At 44.3% G+C, this 26,523-nt stretch overlaps 1 protein-coding gene across 9 annotated transcripts in view; it reads right to left on the bottom strand.

Moving 5' to 3' along the window:
- Positions 1-23,353, bottom strand: part of SPATS2L (spermatogenesis associated serine rich 2 like) — a 160,775-nt gene extending 137,422 nt beyond the window's left edge. For 2 of the 9 annotated variants that reach the window (XM_025441878.3, XM_025441882.3), the window contains exons 1-2: positions 22,131-22,311; positions 889-938 (exon numbers count right to left, since the gene is read on the bottom strand). The gene's annotated coding sequence lies outside the window, so the exon portion shown is untranslated. Of the gene's footprint in view, positions 1-888; positions 939-12,213; positions 12,354-22,130; positions 22,312-23,221 lie in introns of those variants that run through there. The other 7 variants (XR_007408975.1, XM_035710686.2, XM_025441874.3 and 4 more) reach the window with 6 other exon arrangements.
- Between the last annotated feature and the right edge of the window lie 3,170 nt (positions 23,354-26,523).

Here is a 26,523-nt window from a genome sequence, read left to right as displayed (position 1 = left end):
CAATGAATATATGGCTTGCTAAGCACATTAATTTAAACAGGCAAGACTACTGGGAGAAGAATAAAAAATATTCCAGGTAAAGTATGATGAATCAAAAATAACAATATGCTTTCTGTGCAGCAGACACTTTTGATGAACCCATTCAAATACTAATGACTGATCATCATAATTAGTGTGTAATGGAATAGCAATCTTGTGCAGTTCACGTTACACACATGGCTAGAAATATCCCAACAGTTCTGCAAGATGGGTAGAACTATCCCCATCTCAAAGAGCAGGACACTAAGGCTCAGAGAAGCAGCTGACACGCAAATACTGCATAATTACTAGGCAGCCGAAGCGGGATGCAAAGCCAGGTTGTCTGGCTCAAAAGCCTATGTCCTTCTGCTGCCACTCAACCCTGGGTGAGCAGTGAAGACTGCAAGTCAGACTTCTAGAGGCAACAGAGCAAGTTCTTCAATAGCAGCAGCAGCAGCAGCAGCAACAGCAAAAATAGAATCATTGCAAGGAGGGACAGCCAGGCAGCCTGGCTCCAGAAATCATTCTTCTTTTCTGTAGAAAGAATGATTCCCTTCTCCATCACAAGGCATCTATAAAATACCTGTTGGTATGCTGAAGTACTGTGCATGCGTGAAACTACTCTGAAGAAATCCACTGAAGTGCTCATGGAGGTGGAGAAGGGCGATGTGGGTGAGGCCACTGCCCCTGCCCTGCACCCCATCAAGAGTGCCTTCGGTCTATACCCCTGTAAATAGAACTGGTGTTGAGACCCCGAGAGGCTGACAAAGGCAGTGATGAGGCCCTCTGGGAGTCAGCTGCAGGTGCAGGGACAGCCGGCCAGGGGCAATGGAAGAGAACACAGAGAAGGGAAGGAACATCTCTACTTACCCAAGAATCCACGGAGATATTCCTGAAAGCAGCCTGGATCCCGGGATGTTCTAGGAAGAAAGTTAATTTGGGAGGTCAGATCTCACATTTAGCAGCCATATCACCCCGTTCCATCACATCCACACCCAAGCACAGGATCTGGAGGCAGGCAGACATGGAATTGGTCCCTCCTAACCTTCCTACCTTTTAGGTAGATGAACCTCTCTGTGAGATGGGGTATACTAACATTACCCTCTCCTCATAGAGTTGTTGAGAAGCCTGGGTAATATATAATTCATGCAATGAATTCAAAACACAACAGTGCTGTTTTAATAAGTACAAATAGCTAACATTTATTGCTTAGAAAGTGCCCAGCATTGCTCCAGGGCTTCAAATAGGCTGACTCTTCAATACCTTGAGGTAGGCACTACTGCCATTGGCATTTTGCAGATGTAGAAAATGAGGCACTGGAAGGTCAAGTCATAAAAGTATACCAGGTAAGTGGTGGAGGAGGGACATGGGGCCATCTGGCCTCCGAAGCTGGATGCTATACAGTGATATCCTGCCTAATTTATTACAAACAAATGTTCACTCCTCTTATTGTTACTGTTATAATGCTCTCCAAGAGACAGTCTATAATATTCACCAAACCCCAGGGAGCTCACCATTTAGCTAGTAACCACTTAGGCACAGGGATAGGTGCCAGGGTCATAAGTCACTCACTAAGTCAACAATCTCTTCAGGTGTTCCCCGAGAATGCTCGTGGACACCCGATGTCCTGCTAAGCACTGTGTGGGGCTGCAGGGGCTCTGGTCATTGATCCTGCAGTCAGCTCAACCTCCAAGAGGCAAATGGGGAGTGACAGCAAGGAGGAAGCACAGAAAGGACGGGCGAGGAGGTCAGGATGTGGGACACTGTGCCTGGCTCTGGCACCAGCCCTCCTGGCGGCCTTCTCCAAGTCAGCTGACCTCTCTGGGTTTCATGTTTAAAGGAGGGGACCGACCTAGAGGCTCTTACACCCTGAGATCCCAATTTGCAATTCTATTCTGATTCTCTTTCACTCTAACTAACCTCCTCTCAACAGTCCATTTTTGAGAGAACATATTCTAATCCTTCATTCCTCCAGCCCACCTTGGGGAACACAAAGCCAGGCACTGCGGGCAGCGCTGGGGCGCACCCCAAGGCCCAGCCCGCGCCTTGTATAGGCTCTGTGAGCATAGTGCCCAAGTCCTATCCCGGCGATCTTGGCAACCTGAAGCCCAGGGAAGGCTGCAGCCCTGAGGATAGCTGCACGCACCCACCCTGCCCTCTACGAACCCTGGGGGTGGCCCAGTGAATTCTGCATCAATCCGAAATCTGGAGTCCCACACTGGGGGAGGAGGTGTTACGTGGAGGGGGCAGGTGAAAAGGTCTGTGAAAAATAAGGCAGAAACCAGACAAGCAGTGAAATGCCTGGGCTGAGCATTAGGTTTGTTTTCTCAAAGTAATAGTGTTGGACGCAATAAACCAAAGGGATGAGAACTCGTCTGACACTTTGACTTTCTTGACTTCATCAGGGTATACGAATGGCCACTTTGGTAGCAATCTTTTGTGTGTGTGTGTGTGTGTGTGTGTGTGTGAGTGCACACGTGACTGCTTCTTTGAGAAACATCTATTTTGACACAAGATGCTACTGACTTTATTTAAGGATCAGTTCATCACACTTAAACATGTTTGCTTTCACAGAAACTCCTCGGAGGGGAATAATAATTCTGTGAGTGTAATACTTCCATTAAAAAGAAATGGATTTTAAAATATGCTTTTCAAACTTTTGACAGAAGCAATTTTTTGATTTTATAAACTAAAAAAGGCAAACAAAGTTGTAGAGACAATGTAATAAATAACAAGAGTTGTCAAATAAGCTATTAAACATTTATAGATATAATGTTTAATATGGACTTTTAAACATGCCCCAAAATGTCCATCAATCTTTGACGTGGGAGGAAGTAGCATTTTGGCAAAGTCTGTCTCCCACCACAACAGAAGTCAGTCAGCACAAGATGTTTATGGTTCTTAAAGACAGCGACGACGGTATTCTTTGCAGGGTGCTTAAGTATTTTCAGCAAAAAAATTTAGAAGGCAAAAAATGGAAGAACGTACCCCCAAAAAGTATTATTTTGATAGGTATCCAGATAAAGTACCCTGTGCATGGACGTCTATAGAGTTTGGTTCCTAAATTGGCCCTGAGATTCCAAAAATGTTTTGAGCAACATTGCTGGAGTACATGTATAAATGTCAAAGATGACAACTCTGAGGTACAATACTCACTTGAATTTATAAATGATAGTTTTTTGAAGCTTGTAAAGAAAACAATTAAAAATTTAGTAGTGATTAACCCCTGGGTGAAGAATTACGGGTGGTTTGGTTTTTTTTTCCTTTTTCTTTATAATTTCTCTGCCTTCCGAACTTCCTTATAATAAGCATGTGTTACTTTACCAATTTTTTTTAAAATGTTTTTTCAATCCTTATGTTATGGAAAATCACCTGATATAAAAAGTGAACAGATTTGGGAAGCAGACAAACTTGGGTTCAAATCCCTTTCTGGTTTGGTGCCCTCAGATACACTACTCAGCAGCCCATGATGCACATAAGATGGATATAACAACTACTAGAGGTGAGATACTGTCAGTGTTTAGCACAGAGTAGGAGCCCAGTGAATAATAATCCCTCTTCTCTCCATGGTACGCAAGGAAGTAAGCCCTCTCTGGTAACAGGAAATAAATGTGTGTGTATAAATTGACTTCGGGCCATTTATTTATAGAAACACTGGGAATTTTTAACAGGTAACTTTCAGAAATCTTCTAATAGTTACAAGTTCAGAAAAAAATGTAGGAATGAGTATATACCCTACTCTCCTTTCCATCACAATCATTAGGACCCTACAATCTAAAACTCTTGGACTCCCTTGCACCCATTACTATGCTGCTCTGGTTCAGAAATCCTCCAGTTGGGATGGAAGTTGGGGGAAGGGTTAAGGCAGACCCACTGGAGCACAAGGAGAAACCACAGCTACCACAATCAAGATCTTTTCCATTTTGTCATTCCTGATGATTAAAGTAAGCAAAATAAATTATGGGATTGCTTAAATGAGGGGTGAGGGAGAAGATTTTTTCATGGCTTTTCTTTTCTTTTTTTTTTTTTAATGCTAGCTATGTTGATATTTTCATCCTATTCACTGAAGGTAGTTCAATCAGTTAGGTTTATGACAAAATATATGTACTCAACAAAATATGGCTGTTGGGGATATGTTGCCCTTGGATATATGTTGCTGTACCTTCACTACAGGAAGAAATATTGATTTAACTGGCTTTAATATCAAGTCAGGTATTTGTTGACACGTGGAAATGAAAAATATCAAAACCATGAAAAGCTTGATATATAGGTCAAGTCCCATTTCAGCTCCCTCCGAGGCACCATCCAAAGTCTTCTGCTGTATTGGTATTGTGCTCTGGTGATGCTTGCCCCAGTCACAGATAACATGAATTTTCATTATAATGGGATTTGCTACATAAATGAATATTGGTATAGATTTTTATGTAGTACAATTTATTGTAGAAAGTACAGCAAAAAAGTAAAATCATTATGGATTTAACTTCCCCCTTTTCCCAACTCTGGAGGCATATCTCACTTTCCACCCAAGGTATGTAATGTTCTCTCCTTTTCAGTGTCTGATTACTCCTTATTCCTCTCACGGTGCCTAGAATCGAATAGACACGCAATGAATAGCTGATGAAGAAATGAGCTGAATAAAATGTGGTACCAAAGCAAATGAGGGGAAATTCAGAATGGTTTCCAGTGTAAGAGAGATAAACTTTAGAAACTGATTCAAAATGAGTATAGCAAGCAGGTTTAGCCATTCCCAGCTAGCATGCTCAAGTCATCTGGGGATCTGTTGGCCTGCAGGTGGCTCCCTATTGCTCAACGGTCATGGAGGCCTGTCTAAAATGTCCAGCACCCAGCTTACACATGCCCATCCCTGCAGAATGCCACAGAGCCATTTCAATCATTAATTGCCAGAAACACCTTTGTAAGAGTCCTACAGTCCCCTTCAGCCCTAGGGCAGCTAATGGTCAAACTGTGTCCTTCTAAAGGACTGAAAGAAAGGACCACCATGACTGGGAGGCAATAAAAGGCAGAGAGGTTGGCCCACAGCAGCCCTGGGACTGGGAGCTACTTTCTTACAGCTGGATTCAGAAGTAGTTTCTGTGCCCTTAACTAGGACATACATAGTCAGGGCTGGAGGAAAAACCAAGAGGGACTTCTGAAGAGCTTGCATGGACACTGCCTAGTGTCAAAATTCTTACCTTCTTGTTCTCTTTCCTTTTTCCCTCCAGCAACAATGATTACTTTAATAATCAAAGAGTTTCCTATAATTTTGTATAAAGCAATCTAGTTGGAATATGTTTTTCCACTTTCTAGTTTTTTTTCTTTGAGTCTTTTTTTATTGAAAGGTACATAACATATCAAATATAAAAATTTTGCTTCTAACTCGGAACATAATAGATCTTAAATGCCTATTTTCACAAAGGTCTTGACTGTGTTCAAAGGAATCACCTACTGATGCCAAGGGCTTCCTTCCCTCATCAGAGGAATGAACCATGGGAATGAGCTTTGAGGGACTCCAAGCAAGGTACCAGGGGTTTCCAGAGCAGAGAAAGGGCCTATCCCATTAGTATGGGATAAAGCAGGGGCAAAGAGTTAAGAGGGTCTGGTGAGGTTAGCCCCAGGAGTGGTGTATTTTTACATACATTTTACAAATACTCCCATTATTCATTTGAAAATATTTTAAATGGTAAATGGGCTTCTCCTCCAGAGGGATGACCTGTGGCCATTAATTAATAATTTGGAAACTCATTATAAAAAGTACTTTTAAGTTAACCAAATGGTTTGCTCAATATGTTTAATCCTCTCTATGCCCTCTGTGCTGAGGGAGCCCAGGTCAGAGACAGCCCCAAGTTAGACAGCCAACACATAATGGAGCCACATCTTGAATCCAGTCTGCAGATTCAGATCCAGTTCTCTGTTCATATTACGACTACTCACCAATTGCATACAGAGCCCAAATTTAACTTGTTGGGCCCTTTGCAGCTAAGACATCGCCACAGGGGACATACCCTCAACAGGTCAAGCTGGTAGGCATGTTCTGTCAAGATCCAAACCTTTGTAGTTTTGGGGCTGTGGCTGACACTGTTGATCCCTTGCAAGTACTAAAATGACTTAAGGAGAACTGGAACAATTCTAAGGCAAGAATGTGTAAGCTCAAAGGCTATAAAAATTCAAGAACTCAAAACCAAAGATAGCTTTCTTTTTTTTTTTCTCTTAGGCAAAGATAGTTTTCTTGACTAGACAATAGTTGGTTATAAACTCTGCAACAAAGTACCTCTTCAATGTGAAATTTTACTACTAGGATTTTTTGTTGTTGTTGTTCATTTTTAGTAAGAACTGAAGCCTACAAAATGACAAACCAGGATTACCCTATTAAAAGACAACTTCAATTGTTCCTTTGTTCTAAGAAACTGTGTTAGGTACTGACTGGCAATACCTACACCTTGATCTTCATATTAATTATGCATTTTTCCTACAAAATTGACTGCCACACTACATGCTCTAAGTCAGATTTGAGAGCTGCCAAGATAAATGTTCCAAATGGCTGGCTTTTTAAAGACAACTTGTCAGTTCACCAAATAATTCTTTGGGGGTTTATCCCAATATATTCGATGTCTCCCCTATACCTATACTTACATGTTGAGCAAATATTATAGCTCTTTCCTGATGCATCATCTTATAGCTAAAGCTAAAGATTTTTCCTTTCAACCCCTAATGTAAAAGTAATGAAATTTACAATTTCTTTTGACACCATCAATTTACTTTGGCTGTTTTTATCACTTAATTCCTATACTGATTTATGTGAAATACTCTGATTCCGAGGGAGAGAAGTAATTCTGGCCTAGTCCATACAACTACAACAAAGATGACTTTTGTATTTTTGACTAAATAAATGTTTTCTTCCCTGATGTTTGCTTTCATCAAATAATCATATCAATGTCTGATTGCCTTTAGTTAACACCTTATTTTAATGAGGCTTAATTCCAAAACATATAAGAACATACGCACACAAGAGGTACTATGTTGAGTAAGCCAAGAGTTCCAGCCAAGTGTCCTATCTTTTACGTGGTACCAAGTGACATTTTGTAAAAAGCACAATGGTAACTATTCATTCCGCCAGCCTTAAAAGGATAGGCATGAGCTGCATGCCAGAATGGAAAAGCTTAAGCTTTGAAATCAGACAGCTGGCTTCAAATACCATCTCCACCACCACTATCTCTATGACCTTGGGCAAACTACTTATCTCCCCTCAGAGCTTTTTCATCTGAAAAATGGGGGTAATGGATTTGCCTCAAAGGGGTTGTGGAAGACATAAACAAGAATTTTACTGTAAAAAAAACTAGCATACAGCCTAGTAAATTAGTATACACTAAGGAATTGTTAGTTTTTTCCCCACCTCTCTTATAAAATGCCATTAGTGATTCATTTTGAATCTGTGTCTATGCACAAAAAATAATGTAAAGGATATTAATGCTGGTGCTCTTTATGATAGCGAACAATTGGAAATGGTCTAAGCATAGGAAAATGATTATATTAAAGTATATTCATATATTGAAATGTATGCAGTCATTCCAAATATTTTTCCAATAATATTTTATGACAAGGGAAATTGCTTTCCTAGAATTTAAGTGAGGAAAATAGATGAGAAAACCTGTATAATAATAACAACTCATACTTACGGGGCATTGACTATGAACCACGCACCATACTATGTACTTTATATGCATTGTCTTATTAATTCTTAAAATAAACCTATTAGATGCATACTATTATCATCTTCATTTAATAGAAAGAAAAACTGAAATTCTGATAGTTTGGGTAATTTACAGTCTTAAATAGCATAGCCAGCACTGGAATCTTGAACTGTCTGATTCCAAAGCCCTTTTATTTATGTTATTTTTTTAAAGATTTATTTATTTATTAGAGAGAGTAAGACAGAGAGCAGGGGAAGGGGCAGGTGAAGAGGGAGAGAGAATCCTTAAGCAGACTTCCCACTGAGTGCTGAGCTCAACATGGGGCATGGTCCCAGGACCCTGAGATCATGACCCGAGCTGAAATCAGGAGTTGGCTACTTAATCAACTAAGCCCCCCAGGTACCCTCAAAGCCCTTTTAACTACTAGGTCACACTAATTCTTCGATACAAACTTCCTAGGTCTACCAGGGGGCTAGTTTAAACACACATACACATATGCATACTCAACCCCACACTCACATATATCTGGAAGGAAAACACACCAGCTGCTTGCAATGACAATCTCCGAGTGGTGAAATTTTAGCTGACTTCTAATTATTATTTTTTTATCCATTTCAATGATAAAAATTCCAATTCAATGGGTATGCGTTGTTTTTACAATCAGAAAGAAAATTTCAAAGAAGGAAAGGTGTGAGAATATTTTGTTAAATGTAAAGTATTACACAAATACTAGTATTTTGATGATGTGATAGTTTGTTCCTGGACTTACAGAGTTCTTTAAAAAAGAAAATGTGAGTTTTTCAGTGCTCCTATTCTTTTACATCATTTTTTTCTTTCCACTGAGTCCAAGGTAAAAAGCATGTAAAAAACTATTCTGAATATGAATACAACCAAATATAGTACAGGAAGCGCCATATGTATATTTGACAGATATGTGATATTAATACAAAACCTCAAAGAGCTTGTGTGAGGGTAAAAAAAAAAAATCTTTTCAAATAATACAGAATTTTCCACTTAGAGAAAACACATCCATTAGTGACATGATGCCATCAGCATACTCTGTCACGGTCATGTTAAGTGATACTGTCATAGAGCCATTTACGTAGACACCAGCACACTGTTTGGACATGCCTCAGCCTGATTACTGTCTATCCCAGAAGGTGTGAATATAATGATGTGTTGGAGTGACACCTAAGGAGTGATTTCCTGTCACACCACCAATTCGTTTTCAGAGCAATGATTCTATAAAGAGAACTGAATGATGTACAAAAAAGCAATTCCTTTGAACCAAATAAGTTCATGTGAGTTGAAATTATAGATGAGGGATGCATTTGTTTTATAAAATTGTTATTTTTAAATCAAATTAAAAATAAGGTTATTTAGGTATGCTTTTAGTAATTTTTTCAAAAGAAAACCTGATTAATATCATCTAAAAGTGACCTCAAATTAATCTTGTTTCCCTTCATAATAGAGGTTCTATGATTGGCAATAAGTGAATCAACAATGATAGCATTACTGAGGCATCTCACTAAATATTTCCTGACTCTATTCTCTTAGACAGCCTGGGGAGAAGAAAGGAAACACAAGTGAAAGACTACAAACTAGTTAAAAAAAAAAAAAAAAAAACAACTAACAAAATTCACATATTGATGCCAAGTCTCTTAGAAAGAAAAGTCACAGGGCCGTCCTGGTCAACTTTTGATCAATGAGAGAGAAAGTGCAATTCTCAAGTGTGTAATTAGTAAGTGAAAGAAGTACCATTAATAAATTAAATTTTAAAAAATCAGGATTCAAAAATGTCTTGTTAGAGGAGAAAAATTATTTGACAAAAAGAGACAATATGTAATAAGGACAAATGTTAAATCACCTACACAGGTTCACACAATCAACTGCACAAATACACAGCAAGGGAGACATGGCTTTGTAGTAGTTGTTTAAAAAAAGACTTGGAAATTTTATTTGACTTTGGAGATAAACTAACGAGGTGCTGCCCTAGATTTAAAGTCGAGGCCAACAGAACATTTATTTGGCTAGATTAATAAAAGAAGGGTGCCCTGAACGAGGTTGTTTCCTACTGTTTAGAGAAGTCAGAGGGAGGCATGGGCAGAGCAATGGGTGATCAGAGGAGGGTCAACAGGATGAGAAATCTCAGCTGAAAGAGCTGGGACCAAGTCTCCCTGAAAAGAGAAGACTCTTAGTAGGAGGTCCAAGAGCTGTGGTCAAATACTTTAAGGAGCTACCACAAGAAGGTGGTACTCTGGGGGTCAACGGAGAAGCTGCAGGGAGGTGGATTTTAGCATTTTTTGTCTGCCTGTGCCTCATAATGAGTGCTGGTCCATCCACCACACATGAGACAAGGTCCAAATCTAAGGTGCTTTAGAAGCATGGCAGGCGACTGCCAGCAGAATTCCTCAGCATAGCAAAATTGTGAAGTCCTCATTCCTGGCAGGGTTCAACTGGCAGCTGGCTGACTGGGATGCTGTGGAGGGGAATCCTGCACTTGGGGGCGGGGGGAGGTACTCAAAAAAACCGTATCACCCACTATGCCTTTCCAACACACACTCTATGCTTCTAATTTCACATTAGTGACTTTCATGAAGATAGTCCTGGGGCATTTATGTAAGCAATATCCAAATATGCCTGCCTTGGTAAATGAGAAATAGCTATAAATTTAAATGCAATCTGGAAGAGTCCAGAAGGTGAAATTCTCCCAAAGTTTGGAAATTATAAATTAATGTTGTCATGGCAACCTCAGTTGATATCAGCCATTGCAGCTGAAACAGTTCTTGCTCTGGGACTATCAAAACAATAAATGGGTTTATATATTCAATGTCACAAACCAGCACTAAATAATATTCGTAATGCTTTTAGTTTTAACTTTTGAGGCCGTTGATTTGCATTTTCTCCTTGAGCATTCACTATTTTCACATGACACTGTACTGAGGCTACGGTATCAAAGGGGGGTGGTTCAGTTTCATCAGCAGCTGAGAAAGTCGCTGGGAGCCCCGTGCATGCCCTGAATCCAGCCCACCGTTCAGGTTTCACAGGGGAAGTAAACAGAAAGGACAAAGACTTTCTAGGTCTGGACATTAGCAGCCACAAGAGCCAGCATAATATCTTCTACTTCTCTCTTAAAAATTAGAAGACTGCCCACAATCCTATAATAAACACTCATCGATCATTAGTGGCGGTATGTCACATCAGACTATCCCACCGCTGTTTGTGGCACTTCAATAAATGGGTTTTCTCAGTTATGTATTAGCAATCACTGTAATATATGAAAGCCCACACTGAGAACAATATTGCCTCCAATCAAAACCATTCTTTCCTTAGTACACTAAAGCTTTTCTCCACTTCTTGTAAGCAACAAAGACTACAACAAAAGAACTTTCCAAACACCCACAGTTAAGGAAAGAACGGCTCCAACAAAGTAAGTGTGAAATCTGTCCCTGGTGTCTAATTTGTCTATGAATCGTCCTTTTCAGGGTATTTTAGTGACTTCCTTTATTTGTAATTTATCAGCAAAGAATAGAAATAAAAGTTTATTTTGACGGGAGCGCACCTGGCTATTCAGAGATTTAAAAACTTGCTTTGTTTATTCTTATATTATCCTGGCAGAGGATGTAAACATGCCTTCAAGCTGTACTCAATCCCAGATGAATACTTCCACTGATGCAAACCATTAGGTAGGACTGGCCTTGAGCGAAACTTCCTTATGGCCCTTTTTCACCCCTGGATGGGTAAAGTCTGGGCCCCTTGACCCAGTTTGCTTATTCTCTTCCTAATCAGTCTCAGGGAAGGGTTTATCAAAGTATTCGACCTAAGGAGCATGGGTCCAACCCATTTAAGTTACCATTTCCCTAGCCTTTGCATTTGAGCCCCGGCTGCTGGGCACTTGATACCTTATTTTATTTAGTTACAGCAAAACAAGTAGGTATCACTAATTTCACTTCATATATAAGGAAACTGAGATTCAGGAAGATTAAATAATTTAAATAATACAGACAGCCAATTACCTAAACCAAATCCAAGTCTTTCAAGCACCAAATTTGTCCTCTTTTTTTCTGATAAATCCTATTGATGTTAAGAAAGGGAACAGAATTTGTATGATGTAAGCTTTCACATATTAGCAGGAAAGAAGCTGTTGATATTTGAAGTGCCTCTTCGAGTAGTACGGATTCTGAAATCACACCATGAAGGCTGCTACCTTTCTCGTCTACACGTGAGACCAGCCTTCCCACTGGAGACAAAGAAGAGGATGTATCATAATTTAGGAAAAACAGCCGGGTCTTTTTGCCTTCCCCTTCTCTTCCCAAGTTGCACATATGGTACAAATGGGACCCAGAGACCAGGGGAACAGCTCATTAGTAAGTAGTATTTGCTGTTAGGGGTCTGGAACCAGGTAACAGCCAGGGTCCAGGGAGGCTGTCAATCTCAGTGAGTTTCCTGCCCACTGCTGGCAGGTGTCAGTACTGAAGAAGCCTGGAAGGGAGTAGCAGGGACTTACCCCAGGGCTTGTGGCTCAGCAGCAAAACTACGGTCTTAAGAAGGCACAGAGATACATGACCGGACCTTCATCGAAGGCAATTTGGGTTTCCTACACAAAAACGCAAAGCAGGAACTTGGGAATGAGGAGACAAGTGAAACCTAGGGCACAAAGTGAAAATGTGGTTACTCAAGACTGAGGATGCGTCATGGCTTCCTAGGTAAGTTGCCTGGGCAAGGCAAACTATGGGGCCAATCCCATGGAGAGCCCCTAAGGTACGAATGCAAGGAGCTGTAACCCTCCTGCAAAGGCCTACGCTGGTCCCAGATCCTACAGATGGCACAGCAAAACACCGACTGGGTGGCCATTTTCTGTGGGTACACCACTTTCAAAATTTTATTTTTAGCACATGAAACTTTCTCCTTACGAGAATCTTAGACAAATGCCTAATATGTAGACACAAGTAAAAACAACTCCTCAGGGGGTTCTTCCCTGAACTGGAGGGGGCTCAACAGAACACAATCTGCAAACGAGCAGGAGAGAGGGCGCTGAGTCACCCTGCCTATCAGACTTCACTGGAATCTGATCCTGCTAAATTTTTCTCATGATGGTGATGGTTGCTTCCCCTCACCTCCAGGTTTCTCCCTGCTGCTCCGACCTGATAAGCTCTGGTTTCCTATCACTGGTTGGCTTTTCCACTGTGAAAACACAAAGCTCTGCGTATCTCCTGGGACACAACATATCTTCTGGGTCTTTCTGACAGTCTACATGCCCTTCCTCAAAGCCTTGTGGGCCAACTGATCCACAGACTGCTGCCCTCAGTACCTGACGGTTGCCTGGCACGTCATTTTGTTTGATGCACAATGACTCTGTGCCATACGTATTGTTAGAGCCCAGTGGCTCATTAGTTTGCTCAGAATCCTAGAGCTAGACAGTGGGGGAGCTGGGTCTTAGACCATCAGGAAGGATCAATGGCAGGATGGGGGCATCTCAGAGACCGAGGCAAGACTCTCGTCGTTCCAGCTGGTGCCATAATGTTGGAGGCTACTCAGGAATGTGACTCCACTTGCCCTTTCTTGCCCCTATCCTGTCTATCTCAAATCTTCCCTCTACCATGCAAGTATCCTTGCTTCCCACTCCTGACGGTGACTGGGTAGGCCAAGGGAGACAGATGTGCTTTAATCATGATTTCAGCTCTGTGCACACTGTAAGTATGACTCCTGGCTGTAGCTTTCACAATCTGTCTGTTTGATTCTGAATCTTATCTAAAGCACTTTGTATCTCTGGATTTAAGAAACCGAGCAATTGCTGCTTCTCTATACCTGTAGGGCTGACTTAATCATTCAAGAAGCTCATGGGCTTGGCTCATATAGGATCCACCTCCCGGGAACGAGATGCTCTATAACAATGCTGTCCAACAGAATCATAATGCAAGCCACACAGGTAATTTAAGTTTTTCTAGTAGCCATGTTTCTAAAAGGTAAAAATAAATTTGTGAAATTAACTTTAATAATATATTCTATTTAAACTACATATCTAAAATATTACTGTTTCAGTACGTAATCAAGATTTAAATTTGTTAACAAAATAGTCTACATACATGAGACTTTTTCTCATATAAAGTCTTTGGAGCGATCCCTGCGTGGCTCAATGGTTTAGCACCTGCCTTCAGCCCAGGGCATGATCCTGGAGACCCAGGATCAAGTCCCACATCAGGCTCCCTTCATGGAGCCTGCTTCTCCCCCTGCCTGTGTCTTTGCCTCTCTCTCTCTCATGAATAAATAAATAAAATCTTTAAAAAAAAAGTCTTTGAACTGTGGTGTATTTTACTCTCACATCACATCTCAATGTGGTCTAGCTATATTTCAAGTGCTCCGTAGCCACATGCAGCTAGTGGCTGCAGTACTAGATAGCATGGTTCTATAATCTCTTCTCTGTTCCCATCTTTTCTCTCACTGCTTTCCTGTAACAACTCATTTCCTCTAGTAAGGATGCTATGGGCAGGGCAGAGACCAGGACATTAGAGAAGACTTTTTGATACACACGCGAAGGGAGAGCCCAGATCACAAAGGAGCTTTTGTGCCATGCTAGGGAGCTTAGATTTTCTCGTGGAGAAGCAGTGACTCCGCTGGAGGATTTTAAGCAGCAGAGAGTCGTGATCAAATTTGCCTTTTAGAAAGGCAGCAGTGTGGGGAACGCACTGGAGGCAGGCCAGCCAGAGGCAGAGAGACCAGTTACGGGGCCACTGCGATGACCCTCAAGAGAAGTGATGAGGGCCCGAACCAAAGCAGTAACGGTGGTGGTGCTCTCGCCAGGGTGGATTCCAGAGCTGAGAAAGATGGTTTCTATAGGGCTTGGTGATCAATGAAATGTAGGGGTTGAGGAAGAGGGAGGAATCTAGAACAACTTCCCAATTTAAAAATTGGTGAAGTGGGTTTCATTGATCAGGAGAGAAAATACATTAGGAATATGCTGTAAGGGGAAACCAGGAGAGAGGAGTGACTCAGAAAACAGGTGGGCAAGGATTTGAGGAGCAGAGAGGGATCTCTAAGGCACATAGGTCAAAACTCAGAAGAGAATCCCGGACAATGGATCTGCCAGTCTGAAGGTCAGACGTGGCTGTCATGAGAGGCCAGGACTGAGCAGGGAGAAGGGGAGGTGCAGTGCTGCCTAAGACCCTGTCCTCCTAACACCGGGAACGGGATGGAACACAACCAGACCCAGAGGGAAGGGGCCAAGGAAGTTTTGTCTTGTCTCCTGTTTTTATAAAACACGAGGAGATTTACACATGTTCATGCACTGAAAGAAAAGGTTGGTTGAGACCCTAAAGAAAAGAGAGAAAATAGAGCCAAGTCCCAGAGGAAGCAAGAGGGGAAGGTGTCCAGAAAGATTAGCTGCAGAGTAAAGAGAGAAAAGGGAAGAAAAGGTGCGAGGGAAGACCTACCATTTATAAGGAAGAGAGAACATTTTAGTTGCCAAACTATTTCTCTTTATTTAGAAATAGAAATGAAATATAATTACATAAAAAGACTTAAAAAAAATAGTACTACCTATCATGTATAAAATCAGATAAATGCTGAACACAGAAGGCACTGGTTTCCTGGAGCCCCGATCTGTGGTCTGGTGTGCGACCAAGCCTTTCGCATACCTTTGGGCTTTACCTCTGTCACCTTGGTTACTCGGAAGAGCCACAGCAGTTCTTTATAGCTTGTGGCCCCTCTGGTCGGTCAGTGTCTGTGCTGAACTGATAGGTAAATATTTCAGTATCTCCACGAATTATCTCACAGAGCGGTGTAAGAAAAGAGCCGAGGCTTTGGGGGGCGAGAGGGGGGGGAGTCAGACACCAAACAGATTCCTCTACCACTTATCAACTCTGCAGATTCAATCAAGTTATGTAACATCCCTGACTTCTGTGTCTCTCTCATAAAAGGATACGCAATTCCTACCTTGCAAGATCACCACAAGGTTTAAATGAGATGATCAGGAGATGATACCTATCACGATGGTGAGGATTCTATTCACTTTGTTCTGAATTTTTAGAATTGGGTGCTGCTGTTGATGAATCTGTGCTTTGCAACAATCAATATCTTGATCCCTAAGGAGAATTACACCACCAATCCTAGTGTTAGGAAGGGCCCTAAAAATCCTAACGGCCAAGGGGTGCCTGGGTGGCTCAGTTGGTTAAGCAGCAGCCTCCTGATCTCGGCTCAGGCCCCGGCTGGGCTCGGCACTCAAGAGTCTGCTTGAGGAATCTCTTCCCCCCACCCCGCTGCCCTTCCCCATTCACTCTCACTCATTTGAGCTCTTTTTCTAAAATAAATAAATAAATCTTTAAAAAGTATATTAAAAATCCTAATGCCCATCCAGTATTGGTGTCCTTTCTTCATCACGGCACATATTTAGTCTCAACCCTCAAATGTCTGACATCTGCTCTACCCCTAACTTGCTACTCAACCTTTCCAGGCTTGGGTATTGTGCTTCGGTAAAACGGGGGTAATAAGGGGATGTACTTCAAAGCACTGTTTTGAGGGAAAAAAAGGAGGTAAGGCATGTGTTTAAATGAGATGCTACCTGTTACAGCCTGTGCTCGAATACATTTTGTCATGGGGCGGGGGGTTAGCACAATCCATATCAGGGCCACCTTTCTTACACTGACCCCAAATCTGTCTCCCTGAAACTTAGACCCATCTGTCCTAGTTTTACAGCTCATGATAATATTGATTCTACTGAATCAGAACCAGGATTCTACAGAACAGTATATTTGCTCATTTATTGAGCTCTCTTAGGTACACGAGGCAGTGTCTCAGATGGCTGGCTGCTGAGGGCCAGACCTCTCCCTATTAAAGTTTCAATCCTCAGCCACGTTTCTATAATGCAGGAAACCTTTTTGAGCATTCTGAGCAAGTTGGATGCTACCCAGGAATGCACTGGTTATATTGCTTACAAGATTTATTTTGTGCTTTATGTCATGGTCAGTTCAGCAGTTGGCACCAAAAGTAATTATTGCAGGGATCTGTAGATCCTTTACATTTCATTATTGAACACTGCAGCCCACCAAGGCCCAGGAGAGCTCTGGCGGGGTTTCAGCTTAGGAGCAGTGGCAGTGTCACAGAGTACAGATGTTACAGTCGGAACTCCAGAATGCCTGCCCAGCGCTACCCCACACCCCGCCACCATTCCCCTGCTCCTATATTCCCGATGACAGCTACTGAGATCTTTCAATAAACAGCTCAGACAACTGTCACTTTAGAAAGATCCCCACTACTTCCTACCAAGAAGAAATCTTCCCTTCTGCGCCCTCTTAGACCTTCATTTTCGGGACACATGGTGTCATTTCTCCTGTTAAAACTATAAACTCCTTCCTGGCAAAAACAGGGTCTTGTACAAAGGGAGTCTAACTGCAAGCTTAAAGAATTGAATTCTGTCCCAAATACAATATTATTGGTGTGGCAACGTTCCCTTACCTTACCTTTCATCTGTGGATGGATCCCCAGATGATTTTTTTTTTTTAATTTACAAGGAAATTTTAAAATGAAAAGTGCTGGGCAGTCCCTGCAACACAGTCTTGGATTTTATGGCTGATTAGCTGAACTCGTACTTAACTGAGGACTCCAGCCTAATTGTTTTAGGTATAAGGTACTGGCATAAAGCCCGAATGCTTTTATTTTTGCTCACTACTGGGACCCATCACTCCACCTTAAAAAAACGACAGCCTCCTTAATTCCAACTCACAACTGCCTGCCTCCATCATTATCTCGACTCTGGAAAATGCCGAGGCCTCAGAATCTCACAGCTGATGAATGGAGAGGCTGATTAGAACCACGGAAGAAAAATGGGAAAAAACTCCTTGACAGATGTCTCCTTCAAATGCCTGTCCCTTTTATCCAATGTCAACATTAATTTCTATGTTAACAAATATTTATTGAGGTCATGACTAGGTGTCAAGCTGCAGGCTAGGCTCTGGGGACATAATGGCGAGCAAGACACAGGCAATATCAAGGCCCATCACTTAGAAAAAAAACTCACCCTTACAGCCTATTGATTCTGCTGGTATACTTATCAAGAGCTTGCTGTGCCAAAGCCCTGTAGATGGTTCAAGGGCAGCATGCGAGGTACATCAGCACCCTCAAGGAACTTGCCGTCAGGTTGGAAAAGCAAGAACTAAGCACGGGATAGCATAGGAGAGTATCTGATGGTCTAAAGGGACGGTGCAGACAAAAGGGCAGAAGAAGAAGAAACCAGTGAGTAACCTAATCAGGTTGACTTTAACTTGGAGACGGTTGTTAGGTTAGAGGGAAAAGGAAAAGGCATTCTAAAAGGCAGAGCATGAACAAAAGGGTACAAAGTCATCTTAGAAGGGCAGTGAGATTCAATTACCAGGAGGAGAAGAAGGTTCATTTTGGAAAGAAGTAGAAAATAAAGTTGGTAAGTCAAATTTGGGCAAGACTGTGAAGTATATACTATACTAGAGCCTGATGGAGAGATGGGACTGAAGTGTGGGGGGGTACAGTATGGAAAGTATCTGAACTAGTAGAAGGGGCACTGGCTTTAGAATCAGATAAACCTGAGGTCAACACAGTCTTCCAGTAAGACAGTCCCTGGACAGGAGTTCCAACGAGAAGAGTTTAGGAAGGCTGGTGCGGTGGAAGCACGCAAAGTGGGGACAACTTACTAAGAGATCAAGATGTAGCTGGCTCTAGCCATTCCAGAACAGTGATGGCCAAGGACCTGAGCTCTCAGGAAGAGTGAGGAATGCAGAGGAGATTGTGGGGACTGGCTCAGAGAAACTATTACAAAGCAAAAGTTCACAGGACCTGGGCGATGAAAAGAACCCTGAGTATCAGGCAAAGGGAAGTCTTTTCATTGTGGAAGGCACAGGTTTAGCAGAGAATATGCAAAGTTTGTTATCAGGCACACAGCAGGGTTAGTCTGACAGCAGGACACCCACCATGAAACAGGTGCATAAACAGGAGCAGAGTTTGTATCAGAGCTAGAGATAAAAATGTATATGCTGTAAGGATAACACCATCGCATCTAAGAATATTTTATTAGAAAATAAAAACACCAGCTATTAAACAAAAATAACAGGAATGATATAAATAGTAGAGAGATACATCTTCACAGACGATGTTTCTTAGTTATGGTACTTAGGGGATCCTATCCATTACCACAACACTGAACGAAGAAACTTCTGTAGAAATTCAACATATGGCCTATTTACATAACAAGCATCACAACTCCAAATTAGCCATTTTGATGTGTCAAGGAAATAACACCTTCATAGCAGACTACTTCAAAAAAAGGAAAGAAAAAAGAAAGGTTTGTTTTTCTTCTCTAATTATGTGTACTGGGTTTTTAACTGTTTGTATCAAGAAAATCATATTTTAATTGCGTGATTACATTCTAAGGCAGAACAGGGATGGAATGAATTGATTAGCTGAATTACGCACAATCATTCAGAAATCAATAAACAGACTCCATCACTTAAATCTTGCCATATTATATATCTGCTCTCATGTTCTGTGCCATGCTGATAAAAGCGACTACTCTGTGTACAAAAATTGTAACAGCCATAAGATTCAATTATCAGAGTCAGGAAAGGGTCTACAGAAGATGACAGGGCAGTGAGTAGGCAATATCTATTATTATCTAAAACTCACTCCACTTTTATCATATGGCCAGACAGGTGGCGGCCACTTGGATCTTACTATGAGCTACCCCAACTTCTTCCATTTCATCAACACTGTACCCAAAAGTTCTCATCCTGGCTCACATCATGAGATGCTGATTAAAACTGTGTAAAGAAAAAAAATAAAAATAAAAAAAAATAAAACTGTGTAAAGAGAATAGAAGAAAGACCACCAAGGCGCCCTTCGCCCATAAGCCATAAATGAATACTCATTGTTAAGGGCAGTACAATTCTATGGTCACTGACTGAGAAACTGATAGAAGTTAGAACCCAAAATGAGACATCGCTAAAGCTTAACTTCTTATGGCAAGTATTTCCATCTGCACAGCAAAATTGATCTATGAGATGCTCCCGACTGGCAGCGCTTCAAAGCCTGCGATGGTGTGGCCTAAGCATTTTCTTTCCCTGATCATTATGAAGTGGTAGGTAGAACAGCTTCACAAGCCCATCCTCACAATGGCCACTTGAAAATCAGTGGGAGCACAGAAACAATCAATTTAAGACTTTCATTAGGGAGCTCCCCCCAAACCACATGAATACAAAAGGAGTTTATGATCTTGCCTGCTCAAATTAGTATGTTAAACTATGCTGATTCTTGGAAATGACTTAATATTTTCAGAGGCAAGGATTAAAGGGAGAAAGAAAATTGCCAATATATTCCTTTCCCAGATGCTGAGATTTTACTATCCTCTTAAATATTCCCTGCATTCAAGTGATCTGTATTTTTATGCAAATTATCTTTGGGGCTAGTCTAGTGTGTGTGTGTGTGTGTGTGTGTGTGTGTGTGTGTGTGTGTTTAAAGCCACACGGAGGGGGGCCTGGGTGGCTGAGTCGGTTAAGCATCTGCCTTCAGCTCAGGTCATGATCCCAGGATCCTAAGATCCAGTGCTGCGGAGCTCCTTGCTCAGAGGGGAGTCTGCTTCTCCCTCTCCCCCTTCCCTCTGTCCATGCCCTCTCTCCTCTCTCTCAAATAAATAAAATCTTAAAAATAAAGCCACACAGATACAGAACTCGACAGGTTTTACATTCTCTTCCTCCATAAAATAGGTTCTAGCAAAGCCTGAGTTTAATCCAAAATACTTATTAGAGGCTGCAGCAGTATTTGCCTTGTTCAAATAGAAAATCATTCCTAAAGTTGATTTTTCCCCAGCTAAAGATCCAATAAATATTATCATACACAGATATTTTTAAACAGTTCAGTTGCTTGACAAAACTGCCCCCATGCATACAACACACTGTTTTTTCTTTCTAGTTAAGTGATACAATTTTATAAAGCCAAAGCTGTTGGCTAATTGAATTTAAATCTAAAAAAAAAACAATAATAAAGCCAATGAAATACTTTATCCAGAAAGCAATCTTAGTCTTTATTTTCAGAATATCTTTCACAATAATTGGATTTGCTGCTTGACTATTCTTTTTTTATTTTTTTTAGAATGAAGCAATTTCTGACTTCCTGTCCCTTCTTTTCCCTGCCATCTTGCCCATCTGCTTAATCTGTAGAAAACACAATCAATCAGAATGGCAATGAACTGTTCCTCTAAGACACACTAAGACGACATCCTAAAAGGTCGCACGACGATACTCTTTAAAATATTGGAATAAAGCCTTTTCTTCCTCTGCATAGGCTCTACAATTTGAGTCGGTTTTCTTTCTTTTTTTTTTTTCTCTTAGTTTTGATAGGACTGGCAAAAGTTTTTCACATAAGGTTCACATTTAAAAGAAAAAAAAAAAGCAAGTGCAAAATATCACAGATCACATTTTCTGTAAAGAAAGAGGCTGTGTTTGAAGTTCAAGGGTTTGTTCACCGGCGCTCGAGCTGCGGATCGCGGGCCGCCTCCGGGCAAGGCGCTGCACGGGAGGAGTCCTGCGAGCGGGCCCGGCGCGGCGGGGAGCGGGGCCCGGGAAGTTGGCGCGCACCCCGGGCCCGAGCGCCGGCCGCCGCCCCTGCGAGGATGGGAAGCCTCGGGGGCGGCCCCGGGCAGGTGAGGCGTCACCTGGGGCCGCACGTCCGCAGGGAGCGCGGAGCCCCCGGGCGGAGGAGCGCGCGCGGGCAGGGCCGGGGGGGGGGGGCGCGCGGGCAGGGCCGGGGGGGGGGGGCGCGTGCCCGGGGCGCGAGGGGCGCTCTCCGCGGACTCGGGGTCCCGCCGCCCCGGGCGCCCGCACCTGCCCGCACCTGCCCGCACCTGCCCGCGGCCCATCGCGGGGCATCGCGGGGCATCGCGGGGAGGGGGCGCGCATCCCGCTCCCGCCGGGCGCGCACTCCGGGCTCCGGGCTCCGGGCGAGCTCTCCGCTCCGCGAGGCCAAGGGGGCGCTCGCGCCGGGCGGGCGGGCGGGCGGCGAGGCTCGGCGGGCGGGTCCCGGGCTGAGCGCGGCGGCCGCCCGCCTCCCCAGCGCGCCCGCCGCCCGCCCGGCCGGCCCGGGAAAGGAAGGACGGCGACCTCCGCGTCCGGTCTGAGCCGCCAGCGCGCGTCGGCGCCGAGCGGGGGCCACACCCAGCGCCCCGGGAGGCGGCGGGGGCTGGGCGGCCCGGCGGCGGCGGAACGCGGGGCCCCGGCCGAGCCTCCGTCCCGGCCGCCCAGGCCCCGCCGCGGCCCCGCGGCCCCGCGGCCCCGCAGCCCCGCAGCCCGGCCCGGGCCCGGCGCGCGGGGACGAGGACGAGGACGAGGACGAGGACGAGGACGAGGAGCAGGAGGAGGGGGACGAGGAGGGGGACGAGGCGGGGGCGAGGAGCGCGGGGGACCGGCTTACCTCCGCGCCGAGCGCCGGCCGCTCTGTCCCGGGCCGGCGGGGCGGCCCCTGCGGGCGGAGGGCGGGCCGCGCGGCGAGCGGAGCTGGCCCGGGGCTGCGGGCGCTCGCGGCGGAGGGCGCAGCCGCCTCGGCCCCCGGGCTGGACGCCGGCCCCGACTCAACTCCGGCGCGGCCCGCTCCACGCAGGGACGCTCCCGCCCCTCGCGGCTGCCCCCGCCCGCCGGCCGCCGGCCAGCCCGCCCCTCGGTGTCACTCACCCGGGCGCGCACACCCGAGCCGGCGCCCCCCGCTCCCGCCCGCACACTCGGAGCCGCTCCCGCCCCTCGGGTTCTGCATCGGCTCGCACGCACGCTCTGACACGGATGCCTTCCCTCCCCACGCCCGCCCCAGCTCCTTCTCCCACCCCACTTTCTAGAAGCATCCCCGTACGGCTTCCGCACTTTGCCTGCCTGCCCCGCACCTAGCTCCTCGCCTGCCCCCAGCCCCGGGCCGCCCCCCGCCCCCACTCAGAGACCTTGCCTCCCCCCCTTGCGCGCCCCAAGAGCCGGCCTCCCATCCCGGGGGGGGTGAACTTTGCCCCCCGCCCCCCATTCAGAGACCTTGCCTCCCCCCCTTGCGCGCCCCAAGAGCCGGCCTCCCATCCCGGGGGGGATGCACTTTGCCCCCCGCCCCCCATTCAGAGACCTTGCCTCCCCCTCTTGCGCGCCCCAAGAGCCGGCCTCCCATCCCGGGGTGGGGGTGAACTTTGCCCCCCGCCCCCCATTCAGAGACCTTGCCTCGCCCCCTTTGTGCGCCCCAAGAGCCGGCCTCCCATCCCGGGGGGGGATGCACTTTGCCCCCCGCCCCCCACTCAGAGACCTTGCCTCCCGCCTTGCGCGCCCCAAGAGCCGGCTCCCACCCGGGGGGTGCACTTTCCCGCCGCCCCCAGCACCGTCCGCCGCTGCAGGATGCTCCTCCGCGGGGAAGGCAGTGGTGCCCCGCGGCGCCGAGCCCAGCGCGAAGCCCAAACAAAGATGCCGATTCCGGAAGGACCCGGAGAACCAGGCGCTGAGAAAGTGCCGGGGCGCCGGTGCCCCCTTGGCAACGCTCACCCCGAGCGTCCCCGCCGCTCGCCTCTCTGGCTGCCGCTCCCACCGGGCGCCGGGGGCTGGGTCACTGCCGCGCGCAGCCACCAAGTTGCGGAGACACCTGGGCGCGCGCACGGCCTCCACCTGGCAGCGCGGGAGCCGGCGGCAGAGGCGGTCCCTCAGCGCTCTTCCCGGGGCGCGGGACTGAGCCGCCGGCAGCACTCCCAGCTCCGTTGATTTCTTTGAAAAGGGGGACTTCCTAGCCTCCCTTTCTCTCAATACTAGTAACTGTTTTCTCGGCGGCCCCCGACGAGCACCAGACCCGGGTGGCTTGTGTCTCCCACGCTGCGCGATGGGTCCAGAGAGTGTACAGAACGGCTCGTCGTTCCGTGTTTAGGACTTCACAATCGGACGTAAAATCCGACCCCTCTCTGGTCAAGTGCAGATCTGCCGAGGTTACGTGCCTGTGTCGGCAAAGCACAGCCAGGATGAATAGAGGAGCTCAAAGTAACTTACGTGGCCTGGTGGTGGTGGTGGTTCTTGTTCCACTGAGCTTGTGTGTTGATCACATAATTTAAACATTTGTAAGTGCTTTATATGTGCTAACTCATTAGGTCTTCAAACAATCCTATCCGGTAGATACGATTTCTCTCTCTCCTCTCTCTCTGTTTTCTTTTTTTGTTTGTTTTTGTTTTTGTTTGCAAATAAAGCAACTGAGGCATGGAGAAATCAAATAACTTGCCTAAGCTATTGACCCCCTTATTTTCTCTTTCTTCTGTCTCATTGCTAGTGTGTAGAAATGCAACGGACTTCTGTGCATTGATTTTAGATCCTGCCTTTTTTTTTTTTTTTTTTTTTTTTTTGCTGAATTCCTGTAGGAGTTCTTTCAATTTGGGGGTGAGGTCTTTTGGGTTTTTCCATACAGTGCAGAGAGAGTTTGGCTTCTTCTTTGTCAATTTGGATGCCTATTATTTCGTTTTGTCGTCTGATTGCTGAGGGGAGGACTTCTAGTACTATGTTGAACCACAGTGGTGATAGTGGACATCCCTGTCGTGTTCCTGACCTTAAGGAAAAAGCTCTGTTTTTACCCATTGAGAATGGTATTCGCTTTGGGCTTTTCACAGAGGGCTTTAATGCTATGGAGGTATGTTCTCTCCATCCCTACACTGAAAAGTTTTAATCAAGAAAGGATGTTGTACTTTGTCAAATGCTTTTTCTGCATCTATCAAGAGGATCCTGTGGTTCTTGTCCTTTCTTTTATTAATGTAGTGTATCCCATTGATTGATTTGCAGATGTTGAACCATCCTGGCAGCCCAGGTATGAATCCCACTTGGTTGTGGTGAATAATCCTCTTAATACACTGTTGGATACTATTAGCTAGTATTTTGGTGAAATTTTTGGCATCCATGTTCATCAGGGATTTTGGTCTGTAATTCTTCTTTTTGGTGGGGCCTTTGTCTGGTGTTGAGATCAAGGTAATGCTTGCCTCATAGAAAGAGTTTGGAAGTTTTCTTTCCACTTTTATTTTTTTGAAACAGCTTTAGTAGAATAGGTATTAATTCTTCTTTAAATGTTTGGTAGAGTTTCCCTGGGAAGCCATCTGGCCCTAGACTCATGTTTGTTGGGAGCTTTTTGATTACTCCTTCAGTTTCTTTGCTGGTTATGGGTCTGTTCCATTTGGTCCCAAAACCATAAGATACCTAGTAATAAACCTAACCAAAGATGCAAAAGATCTGGACTCAGAAAACCATAGAATACTCACGAAAGAAATTGAGGAAGGCGCAAAGAAATGGAAAAAAGTTCCATGCTCATGGATTGGAAGAACAAATATTGTTAAAATGTTTGTGCTACCTAGAGCAATCCATACATTCAATGCAATCTCTATCAAAATAGCATCAACTTATTTCACATAGTTGGAACAAATTATCCTAAAATTTTTGTAGAACCAGATAAGACCTCACATTGCCAAAGGATTATTGAGAAAGCAAGCTGGTGGCATTAGAATTCCAGACTTCAAGCTCTATTGAAAAGCTGTAATCATCAAGACAGCATGGTCCTGGCACAAAACAGACATATAGATCAATGGAACAGAATAGAGAACCCAGAAATGGACCCTCAACATTATGGTCAACCAATCTTTGACAAAGCAGGAAAGACTATCCATAGGAAAAGACAATCTCTTCAACAAATGATACTGGGAAAATTGGACAGCCACATGCAGAAGAATGAAACTGGACCATTTCCTCACACCATATACAAAAATAGACTCCAAATGAATGAAAGACCTAAATTCCTAAAGACCAGAATTCATCAAAACCCTAGAGGAGAACACAGGCAGCCACCTCCATGAACCTTGGCCACAGCAACTTCTTGCTAGACACGTCTCCAAAGGCAAGGGAAACAAAGGCCAATTGAACTACTGATATTTCATAAAGATAAAAAGCTTCTGCAAAGAAAGGGAAGCACTGGACAAAACCAAAAGGCAACCTACAGAATAGAAGATATTTGCAAATGACACCTCAGATAAAGGACTAGGATCCAAAATCTATAAAGAACTTATGAAACTCAACACCCAAAGAACAAATAATCTAATCAAGAAATAGAAGACAGGAGCAGACATTTCTTCAAAGAAGACATACAAATGGCCAACAGACACACATGATAAAATGCCCCACATCACTCAGCATCAGGGAAATACACATCAAAACCACAATGAGATACCACCTCACACCAGTCAGAATGGCTAAAATGAACAAGTCAGGAAATGACAGATGTTGGCCAGGACGTGGAGAAAAGGGAACACTCTTACACGTGGGAATGCAAGCTGGTGTAGCCATTCGGGAAAACAGTATGGAGGTTCCTCAAAAAGTTGAAGATAGAGCTACCCTATGACCAAGCAATTGCACTATTGGGTATTTACCCCAAAGATTACAAATGTGATCTGAAGGGGCACCTGCACCCCAATGTTTATAGCAGCAATGTCCACAATAGTCAACCCATGGAGAGTCTAGATGTCCACCGATAGATGAATGGATAAAGAAGATGTGGCATATATATATATATATATATATATATATATATATATATATATAAACGGACTACTACTCAGCCACAAAAAAAAAAAAAAAAAAAAACATGAAATCTTGCCATTTGCAATGACATGGATGGAACTAGAAGATATTATGCTAGGTGAAATAAGTAAATCAGAGAAAAACAATTATATGATCTCACTCATATGTGGAATTTAAGAAAAAACAGAGGTCCCAAAGGAAAGAGAGGAAAAAATAAAACAAAATGAAATCAGAGAGGGAGACAAACCACAAAA

The sequence above is a fragment of the Canis lupus genome, chromosome 37 (genome assembly GCF_003254725.2).
Source record: "Canis lupus dingo isolate Sandy chromosome 37, ASM325472v2, whole genome shotgun sequence".
Lineage (NCBI taxonomy): Eukaryota > Metazoa > Chordata > Mammalia > Carnivora > Canidae > Canis > Canis lupus.
This window is presented reverse-complemented; position numbering and strand designations above follow the sequence as displayed.